The following is a 13,454-nucleotide window of genomic DNA, read 5'->3' as shown; positions in this document are numbered from 1 at the left end:
ACCATTGCTTAGAACTAAAAGTTCTAACTCATTGCATATTTCTATGTAGGTACGAAGGATAGGACAACAACAAAGGACAAGACAACCACAAACACTCAAGGACTTCACCAAGCTCACTAGTCATTCAAGCAATGACTAGTTTCATCCCTATCATGCTTCTTCTTCTACATTTATACATACATGTACATGTTTTGTTTTCATATGTTAGCTATGTATTGCTAGTCTCATGGCTCTTGTGTGAGACAAATGTGTTTGAATTTAATAAAATACTTCTTTTCCATAAATATTTTCCTTCCTTTCTATACTTTTGACTCTTATGAAGTTAAATTTTGAACTATACACATTCAGAAACCTCTTCTTCAAACACATAAGTAACACAAATAGGCTAAAGATGTACCTCTTTAAAAACTTAAGCACCAAAGCTCTACCTGATTGAGCTTGTAAGCAAAAATGGGTAACAATACCAAGATGCCCTATGACTACGATTCTACTATTAATCGCATTTCAATGGACAATCATGTTTCTACTATCATTATAAAGGAGAAAACTCCTGAAGGGTCTACCCAAAGGAGTAAGGTTGTTTTAAAAGGCATTGGACCATATTCCTCATCTTCTAAAAATGAAACCTGTTAATGTAATGTCACAACCCATCAAGGTAAAGTCACCTTGCAAGGTGTTCCATCTAAGATCACAACCTCATCATCCACCAAGAATGAGTATGACCTTGTAGATCATCTAGGGAAAACACCTGCCCTCTTGAGCTTTTATGCATATCCCCTTCACATAAAACTATCCTTGATAAAGTATCGAGAGAAACTTTCATACCCATTGATCTGAACGTGGACCGATTTCAAGCCATGGTGGGATACATTTTTGTTCTGCATAGCCTTACATTCATAGAAGTTGATGATGCATCCATAACCCAGCCTCATAATGCACCTCTACATATTGAATTCTTTCTCCATAAAAATAGAATAAAATGAGTCTTGATAGATGGAGGAATAGGTTTGAACATTTTTACATTGAACACTATTAAGCAATTGGGATATTTTGAAAAGGTTGTGAATTATACACATGCAATCACCATTAAAGCATGTGATGATGAAGAGTGCTCATCCAAGGGCACAATCACCTTACCTCTCAGAGTTGGGTCAGTTACAAAGGATGTGGTATGTCAAGTCCTTGATTTAGAGCTCACATATAATATAGTCTTGGGATGTCCATGGATTCACAAAATGAGAGCCATTCCCTCAACATATCACCAATGTATCAAGTTCCCACATAATAGAGTTGAAGTGACTATCAAAGGTGATCTAAATCCGTTCATATATTGCAATAACCTGCGACCTAGATCAGAAATAACAATCCCATTCAATTGAGAAGCTATTCCATCTTCAACATATGTTGATCCTGAATAATTGAAAGCTTCTACATCCAAACAAACAAAGATCAAAGAAAAGTTCAAGGTCAAAGACATGGGATGTGGTGAGTATATATTTCATGTTGATCAACTCCCACTATCTCCTAAGACATTTAGTCGATAGGAACATTCTACAAACAATTTGAAATATCAAGGAATTGGGTGTGAACCACCTAGTGTTGTGGCTACTAAGTCTGAATGCAAATCTCCTCTAGTGATGCAAGCAGATCTTGATATCAATAGTCCTAAGAGTGTTTCCAACAAATAATCTATTGAATATATCATCAAACCTCTTGAGAAATCATATAGCCTTACCAGTTTATCCACTCATTCCATTTCCACTCCACTTCTAGACTTGGATCAACATGAATTACAAAAGTCCTTACCTATTGGGGATAAAAAATCAAGCCTTGAAAAGAAAAATCTAAAAGTCAAAAACAAAGAAAAGTCCTTTAGTCCAAATCCAAATCAAAAGCTATTGGACTATGCAAAAATCAAAGTCAAGGATAAAAATCCTATGAAGAAAAAATAACAAGAGTTGATCTCCCCTAATATCAAAATAATTGGGGGCAAAAGTTCTACAATTTTAAGTCAAAAAACATACTTGTTGATCCTAAGTCTCCATCATGCCATGCTACTTTCACTTCTTTTCGCAATCATAAGCCTTCATAACTCATCCACTTGTTCTGCACATCCTTTCCCTTCTGACGATACATCATGGACCTTTAATGGAACTTCCTCGAAGGAATTTGTTGTCAGGGATGCCCAAACTTCTTTAGGTGACACACATATGGGCCTACATAGTCCACACATTAGTAATACTATCTTAGTTCCTTCATCAAGGAAGACAATCAAGGGAGAAACATATCATTCAGTCAAGGAACAACACAACTATAATCATAAGGTAAAGCCTCACACATTTGAGGTGGGTGATTTGGTTCTCAGAGAAAATCCTAAGAATCAGCAAGACAGAGAGAAAGAGGGCAAGTTCGAACCAAATTGGCTTGGTCCTTACATCATCATAACAGTCTATGGATCATGTGCATATCAGCTCTCAACAACAGATGGAGAACCTTTTGAAGATCCTATCAACAACATTCATCTCCATAGGTTTTACACATAGCTCTTCAGAATATCCCAATTTTAAAAATACAAAAAAAAAAAAAAAAAAATTAATAAAAAAAAATCGTTACTTGGTGAAAACTTGGCAAACAAGCACCTTGTGACAATTTTTTTTTGAAAAATCAAAAAAAGTAAAGAGAAATAAATTTGTCCAATGGTGAAAACCAATTCGGTGGCTAGGCGAGTACCATGGTGAAAACTGAGTTATAGAGGCCATGTGTAGAGACTCTTCTCCTTCCTCCTTTAGGATTCAATCCCACACTTTCAGTTTGCACACACTCACAACCTTTCATTTCCCAGTAAATTTACCCATTCCCATCATGGCTTGTTATTCATCTCCGTAAGATTGGTTAGCCATTGATAATAAAACTTCCTTTTCACCCTTTCCTTCCATAATAAATTAGGTCCAATCTATAACTAGGGAAAAATCCTAAATCTAGTGATGGAAGTGGTACCCTGAGCATCACATGTTTTTAGGAACATCATCTTATTATTCCTCCTTTTCCCCCACAATCCGCAATAAGAAGTCATTTGCATCGACAATCCGTAATAAAGTTTTGATCTTCTTCGTAATAAAGTATCAGTTTCATGGATTCAGTCAGTTTCAGATGAGACACAAGCAACAAAAGGCTTTCAACAAATCAAATCTTTCAGTAGACTTTGGCAACAACAAGGTTTTCAACATTATCTGTCCTTTATTAGGATGATAACATTGTGACCAAATCAAACATGTTAACATATTTGGTAAGAAACACAAATAACTTGAGGATTTCATTGTATGTTGGTGTCAAGTCTTGGTTTTCTTTTGATTTAATATTTTTGGTGACATGTCTTTTAGCTTTTCCAGGATGTCTTTGACTAGAAAGGCGAGGATGGGGTAAGTTCACTTGTTATTTTGTTGTTTGTGGATTGTCTCTTAGTAATGCTATGGCTTGTCCAAGGATATGAGGATATTGTGAGTCTAGTGTGAATCGGGGCATTCCTTGTTTGCGACTGTCTGATCTCCATGCAAATGGGTACAATGACTTCTTGGGTCGAACCTATACCTAGATGGTCATAACCTCTTTGCCATAATAAATCTCAATGATGATAAAGCACAAGAAGCTCTTTCACTTCTATATCTTCTATCTTCCATCCCCCTTTCTTGATTGACCTCCACCGTCCTTTCCTAAGTCTGTGTAGCCTACTATCACATGACTGAGTATAATGACATGTCAAAAATATCTGCATTTCTTGTAGTTTTCACTTGCATCATCACATGTTAGCATATCTCATTTCATACATACATATAGATATCACAATCGCATCACATCTTGCATATATCATTGGTTAGTATCTGCATTCTCATATAAAAACATAAAATGCCAAAATAATAACACATCATGCATCTCATCCTATAAATAATCATATCATATCATTACCATATACTCATCTGCATATAAACCTAGAAAAAGAATAAAAATATATTGCATTTCATCATGTACATATTTGCATCAATATCATAAGCATCATATCATATCATCATAAATCCTATACAACATCACATAGGAACACATGCATATAATTGTCGTAAGGATGGATCATCTCATATATATATCAAAATAATAAAGTGTCATTATACAATGATGTCAAAATCTCATATGGCTACAAAATCACCCAAAGGTGTCTACATCATCATAGAAAAACTGATACAAAATGGGATCCAAGAAAGCTATGATGAAGACCCTCCCTTGGAGCTAGCTAGCCTCGAAGGAATCTAAGCTCCCGAAGGACCAATCCCTGGATCATCTCATCTATCCCCTCTTCCAGACCCTGTGAGACCATCTTTTCACTAAAGCAGTTAACAGTCTTGTGTTTGCCCAAATCTCAGGCATATACATAATGTATCTCAATCCCATTGCCTTGATCGTGGTGTGGTCCTCAACAGTCAAATCTATTTGTAACTACTGTGTCAAAGGGAATCCTCTCTAGACTCAATCTGTGGTAAGTACTCCTGCATCAAATCAAATTAATCGTGTCAATCCTACTGGTACTCATGTTCATCACATTGTGTTGCTTATTTTATCCTATCCTAGCCTAGCGGTACCTATGTCCATCACATGGTGTTTCTCATCAGGCTCTATCCTAGTGCTTATGTCTATCACATGGCATTGCATCCTAGTTTATATATTTGTCACATTGCACTTGATCCTATTTAGAGGCCCTACTTGAGTGTATGCTCTCAACAACTTATCCAATTGGCAACGTATGTTTATCATATAATTGTCAATTCTAGCCTTGTTTTAGTTTGTCTTCCCTAAGGCACCTGTTTGAGTGAATCCTCTCAACAACTTATCCAATTGATAGCATATGTTCATCACAAAACTATCAATTTTAGCCTTTTAAGACATATACATGATTATGTTGATTCCTCTTGAGTCATTCTTTTTTCTACGTGAGCTTGTCACCCTATCTTGTTAGTCCTTTCTAGCCTTTCTTTCTTATCGAGAGATTGTTTGTGATCTTTTCAAGCATTTTCATCCAATCTCTCGAGGGGGCATATCATTCTCATCATGGGGAAACTTTGTATCAGTTATAACTCAACTCCATAATTCAAACACATAATAGAGAATCATTGAATCCATACAAATTTGCAACTACTCATTCATTTGCATATCCCAAGAGTAACTGACACTAAGGATTAACATCCTTCACATCAAGGCATACATGATCATTATTATATTCACTACCATCCACAAGATATACACAATCATTTAATTCTTGCTAGCTAGAAATTACATTCATCGTGAATAACCATTTACAATAATCTTATCTTATATAATCTCACTTGTAAATCAATCTTCTACAAGTCTCATTACACATATTCCAAGATATTGATTACATGGCTTCCTTACAATTACAACCTTTTGAGTTACATACCATATGATAACAATCATCATTACATAGGTTATGTTCCAATATACCACATGAAGAGATAATAGAAATCCAAGTCCATGCATGCATCATCCAAAGAAGAATATCCCAATGAGAGAAGGCATCAAATGACCCCTCATGCTAGGAGATGACATGGGGTTCCAACACTCACTCAAGACCTAGGTTGACACCTAACAACCATGGGACTCAACATAGCACATAATGAACTCCACATAACAATAATCACATGACAACACAAGGCTGAAATCAACAATAGACTCTCCTAGAGTTGTACAATAAAACCATGGCATATGGACATGGTCACATGTAGGAATAGAGTGCCATCACATGTTGTCCTCATATATAAGGGAATATGGCCATCCTTACTAGTCAGGCTCCTACATGATAGCCTCACAAAGAAGGTAAATATGCACCCATATTAGACATGTATACTATCCTCAGAAAGAAGAGAAATCCATACTCCTGATAGTCATACATGCTACCCTTGCAAAAGAAAAGTGAAAACAATCCCTTAATAGAAATGTGGAGCCATCTCAACCCATGTGAGTACAAGGGAGATTGACTTGCCATCTCATATGGACCAACCAAATAGAATTATCTTATTAGGTGAAACCCAACCCAATCAATTATTACATGTTATCACTGAATTACAAAGAGGAAAACTCCCATTGTGCCCTAGTGATCTAGGTGCCAAGCAACCTAACTCATGTGACCCCAATCATCATAAGGAAGCCCACTACCCCTAATAATATACCAAGCCATAGGGTAACACATAAAATGACATCACAACATATGAAAGAATGTTCACAAGAAGGCCTTCAAGAATGCATAACATCACTGAGCACATACTGCACATAGAGCATACATATGAACCATTACAAGCATAGGGCCTTCACCAATTCCTCATAGGCATAGTACCAAAGAAAGAACATGAAACATAATCACATCATAATCTACTACAAATCCTCAATAGCGAGGTATAAAACATCCCACTGGAGTCATAGAAGCAATCCTCAAACAACAAGGCAAGAACCTCTTGCTAGAGCAACTTCTGCATAAGGAAACTCCTTAATGGTAGGGAATAATCCCACTTATCGAAGCACAAAATACATCATGAAACATCATATAAATCACGGACCAATAAAAATTGCTCAACACAGACTTCACATGCCTCTAGGAATTCACACAATCTATACTAGGACTTTACAACACTAAAATTGACCATTTTGGGCCTTCCAGAGCAATTTAGCTCTCTTGGTATGCACAGTGGCATTCTTGGTTTGTAGGATGGTGTTTCTGGGACACTGCCTAGAATTTTTGATTCATTGCACAATGTTTCTGGTCCATTGGTCAACATTTTGGGTACAAAGGTCAACTTTCTCAGTCTGTAGGTTAGCTCTCTTGGTCAGTTTGTTAGCTCTTTGGGTCAGAACAATGGCATTTCTGGTATGCATACCAGCATTCATGGTAGATAGGGTGGATTTCTTGGTTAGTATGGTAGTGTTTCTGGTTGATTTGGTGGCATTTCTGGTAAAGTATGCAATATCTCAAGTTTGAAGGATTTGAAAGGTAAAGTAACTGCCCAGATTGACTTAGGAGACAAAAATGACCTCAAGGACATGAATAGGAGGTAGGATGAGCATCAGAAAGGGTATACACATGGTTTATGCATAAAATGCAACTCACAAGAATGATTTTGCAACTCTGTGGATAAGCAACTTGGCCAAAACTTCATTTTGGGAGTCTAGGTGCATGGGAGATAACTCTAACTCTGCATAGGCCCAATGGACTTAACAAATGCAACTCCAAACACCCAAACACACTTGCAACATGATTAAAATAGACTGAAATATGCCACAGATAGTCACAAGGAGCTTCATGAGCTCTTACATAGTCATAGAAACACTCAAGACATAGAAAAATAGCTCCTATTACAACCATAAGTTCACAAGGAGGACAATACCCAAATCAACATTCAATAACAATAAGAACATTCTATAAACACACAGAAAAAGTAAATACATATATGCATTTATCCACCATTCACTTACACAGACAAAACAACTCAAGAATCTCACTCAAACTTAAGGAGAAATATGCAATTTCCCCATTTCATTCATTTAATTCCAAAGGATTTAAACTATATTGTCATTCTTTTCCCCATCCATTCAACAATCACAAATAAATCATTTTCACGGGAAGACACAAAGAAGACAAAATTTCAAAAAATCTAAAAAATGGAAGAACTCCAACCTGGAGATCGCAAATCCAAGGATGAAAATTGAAGAAGAGCTTCCACAATCCAAGCTTCCAAAATCCAAATGCAAACCAAGATCCAACCCAAAATCTCAAAGCTTCAATCAAAAATCCTACCGACTGGTAACCCGACAGTCATATAGAAATTTCAAATAAATAGAAAATACAAAACAAACTATGCAAAAATCCCAACCAATCAAAATAATCCAAAAATCAATATTTCTTACCTATCTTATATAGTTCCAAGGTAAGAATATTTTATTATATTTCTTACCATTATTCCAAATTCACCCAATCAATTAGGAGGGTAGGTAAAATCAACTTTATTTTATTTTTACACCTCCCAAGCATAGTAAAAGCAAAATAATAATATTATTACTTTTTAAGACTGTAGAAATAGAAACAGGCTTTATACTTTTATAATTATTAATTAATCAAAATCAACTTAACAACTATATCTAAAATAAATTAAAATAAATCAATCATCAATAAATAAAACCAAAGGATAAAATTAATTAAATAAAACAATAGTCAATAAATCAATTAAATAAACAACAATCAATTAAATCCAAAATAAACCAATTAATTAATAAATCAAACATTAATAAATTCAATAACAATAAATCAAATATCCATTAATTAATTATCTTTATTAATTATTACTCAACATTAATTAATTAATTAAATAAACATTATCCAACCATAGGATAATTAATCCAATCCATGATAAACCATACACACACATAACCAACTGCACATAGATAGAACGAGATACTGACTCAAGACTGGACAACACTTATACCTGACAAGATTGACAAGGTGAACATACTAGACCATGAGTAGGTGAGGGAAAACCAAGTCATCTCCAACAACTGCTATTGGGATTAGGACATGCTCAGACTTGTGAGACTAGGTGGAGTCGATGTCCAGTACCTGCAATCCTACATCCACCGATAAATGCAAAAGAACATATACACACAACATCATAGTAGCAGGCAAGTGAAAGAGAATCACAACACCTTATCATGCTCATGATGAGTGATAAGGCATCATCCCTTTCATGAAGATAGTCACCCAATACAAACACATCTTATAAAATCATCATCATGAAGCAGGGTTAGTATCATCATCATATATCATGAAATCATATAAATCACATAAGAATATCGATTACATATAAGTCCATCAAGAAATACCATCCATCGAGTAATCATAACATATCATCCATCACATAGATCATCAAAAGTCATCAATATAGCTTTTGTCCATGTAGCATCATAAATTTCTACTACATAGAAATAAAGTCATAGCCATCATCATAAGTCTAGATAAGTTTATTGAATCATGAATCAAAATGTAAGTCTAGGAGGGACACTACATCCCTAAAACCCTTGCCCGAGGATCAAACAAAACTTCATCCAAGTATACATTTTAATTACAGGTATTTTACTTCAAATTTGGCCTTTCCCTCAAAAGGAAAGTAACTTGTTGCAATTTCTATTTTAATTACTATTTCTATTTCAAGGTTAATTATTAAATGAGGGTTTGACCTAAGGCAAAATCCTATCCACAACATCTTTCCCTCTCTTTTTGTATGCAGGAAATAGATTCAGAAGCTGCACTCAAGGATTCCAATAGAGTCAACGCCAACAAACAAGTTTAGCATTTGATAGAGTGAAATTTAGAGGAACAAGGCAAATCTGTACTACCCAATCCCAAAAAACCAGGTTGAAATTATAGGAATAGGTTCTAAACATCTTCTTTTGCTTAGATCTCAGTTTTGTGGCTTTGTGGGAAATCTATAGCAGTCTAATTTTGACAATTTACTTCAATTATTCATTTTTATCCTAATTTCACAATTACCTTCCAATTTCAACTAAGAAAGACGGTAACATAATAATCAGTGAATCTAATCAAAATTTTAGCCCTTTCCCTATTTGGATTATGGTTAGATCTATTGGATTCACCTCTCTTTCAATGTGTTGGCTAATTTGGCTTGTTAGTGTTTTTATTATCTTAATTGAAACCTCAATTCCAAATTACAAACTATAATACATTTTGGTGAACTCGACTTCTTTCATTCTTGTTTTTGATTTATTATCTCAGATATGATTTGTATGCAATTTAGCATTAATTTTTGCACTCATAAATCTTATTTGCAATTGAATTACATAAATTTAGAGGTTAAATTCACAAAAACCCTGATTTATTATTCTAAAATTGACTTGTGGGTTGCATAATTTTCAATTGAATTTTTTAGATTTGATTGTTATGACATTCTATGTTCATATTTAGATGCACCTAATATTTAATATCATAATTTTAATTGTTTAATTAATTGGTTAATCAGTCATTTTTACAAAGAATTGCATTGTTTAATCATAGTTTTCATTAAATTTCCCTCCTTTGTGCATGAGTTTTGTTACCATGTCCTACATGCAATATTTTAGTGTGAAGAAGTTGTAGACTTTAGGCTTCCCAAGGTTTAAACAATAAGGATATGGAGCCTCAATTGGATAACTTATTCCATGTGAATGTTGGTGCTTCCTCTAACTCAACAAATGACAACACTTATCCTCATTCTCCTCACACTTCTCATGATGTGGATGAATCTCTAACTAGGGTTACTATTGACCAATTGGAGAAGATTGATAATGAACTTGAGAATCTTCAACAATGGATGGGTCAACAATACCCAAAAAGTGAGGCTATCCCCTTGAAGGATTAAAAGGAATGTGCAAAATGATAAGATAGGTAAGGATTTATTGTTTGGCCTTTCTCATATTGTTGACACTAATATTATGCCAATCAAAATTTGTGCCAAATTCCTTGGTTACTCTCAACCCACTAGCCAAGTTAACCATTTCATTTCTATGCCTACATCCTTTCCTACTGTGTCTACATTTACATCTCCTATCATTACTACTTCCACAAAAAATGTTAATCCTACACATGTTAGTCATGGGAGCAATCATATTAATTGGTATTATTACCAATTAACATGATTGCCCCCATTGGGTCACTATTGGCCAATTGGAGAAGACTGATAATGAATTTGAGAATCTTCAATGATGGATGGGTCAACAATACCCAAAAAGTGAGGCTATCCACTTGAAGGATTAAAAAGAATGTGCAAAATGATAAGATAGGTGTGGATTTATTGTGTGGCCTTGCTCATATTGTTGACACATGTTATGTCAATCAAAATTTGTGCCGAAGTCCTTGGTTACTCTCAACCCACTACCTAAGTTAACCATTTCATTCGTATGCCTACATCATTGCCTAGTGTGCCTACATTTACATCTTCTATCATGACTACTTCCACAAAAAATGTTAATACTACACATGTTAGTCATGGGGGCAATCATATTAATTGATATTCTTACATACCTCCTTTCGTAAGTCTTCCATTTGTTTCACAACCATCTTCCATACCAACATACCACAATGTTTCCCCCTCCTTATTCTCAAATTCCACCTACATACAATAGTATTACTCTTCCATCCCAATCCAATATGTCCAATTTCAATCCATCCACCGAAGCAACCATCAATAACCTAGCTCAAACTGTTACATCCTTACAACATCAATTGGCTTCCATAACTCAATCCAAGTTCAATGTTCCCACATTTGATGTAGTGAGCCTATAATCTAATGACATTGCTCATGTGGTTCCTCCTAAGCACATGGAAGTCCCTCAATTGGAGTTGTACAATGGAAAAGGTGATCCCTTGACTCATGTGAAGATGTTTCAAACTTTGTGTAGTGATTTTGCTCATGACCAAAGACTTATGGCTAAATTATTTACTAGAATCTTTACAGATAAAGCATTGCAATGGTATTGTTCTTTGTCTCCTTATTCTATTAATTATTTTCAACAATTGGCTAATGATTTCATTCAACATTTTAAAAATAATATTTGTCCTTGGATTACTTTGACTAATCCGATTCAGTCTAAGCAAGGAGTTAAAGAGAAAGTGACTGGTTTTATTGGTAGATATAAACATTAGCATTCTCAAATTGCTTATCAACTGCTTGGTCATGATGAATTTAAAAAATAATTTTTATTACTAATTTACAAAAATACATTAGAGATAAGTTCCTATTTTCTGAGTTTATTTCTTTTAGACTATTGTGTGCAATTCTTCATAATTATCAGCTTCAAGTGAGTCAATTTGAATCATGCTCTTCAATGGTTCCGGTTTATAAGAATGAGAGTGCTCAACAATAGTTTATGAAGTTCAAACCCAACAAAGGTTTCATCAAGATAAATGACAACATCAACACTCAAGTGGAAACCAGGACATTAGGTGTGGCCCCTTTATCCAAATACTTTAGAAAAGAATTAACTCCTCTTTTTGAGTCATTGCATAGTATAATGTTGAGGTTAATGAATGCTAATGTGTTGCAAATTCCTTCTATCAAGGCATTTGACAATTCTAAACCATTGCCACCTTACCATGATCCTAAAGCTTTTTGTCAATAACACCATCAACCTGGCCATGATATTGAGAAGTGTTGCAAGTTGAGAAATAAGATTTAAGAATTCATTGATAACAATACTATATCTATAGCTGGTGTCAGTGATAAAGGGAATAAATTCATAGCTCCGCCTAATCAAAACCTCCAAAGCTTTACCAATCTATTGCCTTCTCATTCTGCCAATGTTGTTGAGTATGAGTCTCTTGATTTTTCTCCTAATGTCCTTGGTATAGAATCTAATAATGTTGCGAACCTTGTTGATAAATCTACACCTTCAAAAGACTTATGTATTACTTTTGATCCCAGTGAGAATACTGTTGCAACAGATGCCCCATTATATATCACTGTGAATATCAAAGATAAACTCTCATGAGGAATGCTCATTGATCAAATATGTATGGTGAATATGATTACTGGAGAACACCTTTATATTCAACAATTGCATCAAGTAACATATGATAAATCTGATGTTATGGTTAAGGTGTATGGTGGTTTCTCTTGACCTACTATTGGTTCTATTACTCTTTCTGTTGAGGTTGATACTGGTGGAACCTAAAATTACAGGCAAAAACTTGGCAATGTGATTATATTTTGCATATAAATGATTTAAAAATAAAATATATTTTTACAAAAGGGCAGGGAGAGGGAGTTGAACACTCAACCTCTCAACCTGACCTTCCTAACTACCCATACCTACCCTCCCCTTTTACCAATTGCTCTATTGTATTACTTGAAAATGTTTATTAGGGTAAATTACTATGGATAATAATTTGCAAATATTTCCACAAGATTTTAATTTATTAAAGTAATTTTGAAATGTGGAAATACATTTTTAAATATGTGATTTAAATAAATTATTTTTACCCTAAAACATTGGTAAAATATATATTAAGGTAAAATGTTATTTCATATAAATGGATCTTATTTTGAAAAATGTTTCAAAGGTGTGAAATGTTTCAAATCACAAATGGAGATAATAAAAAGCATTTGTTTATTTAAATGGATTTTTAATCTTTTCATATGCATATTATTCGCCCTAGAGTTAATAAAATTGAATAATTTATATTAGGGTAAACCATCTTATCATGTAGTTAATGGTTTGATTGGTTTGTTTCAAGTATGCATCCCACGTGCTAAATTATTTCCAAGCAAATTGAGTTTGCCTTCAAGATGAAAATCTATTCTGGAATATTTGCCAAGGTAATGTATTTTTATCAAGTGGAGGTAGGTATGTTTTAA

Source organism: Cryptomeria japonica, chromosome 6, assembly GCF_030272615.1.
Source record: "Cryptomeria japonica chromosome 6, Sugi_1.0, whole genome shotgun sequence".
NCBI classification, from domain to species: Eukaryota; Viridiplantae; Streptophyta; class Pinopsida; order Cupressales; family Cupressaceae; genus Cryptomeria; species Cryptomeria japonica.
This window is presented reverse-complemented; position numbering follows the sequence as displayed.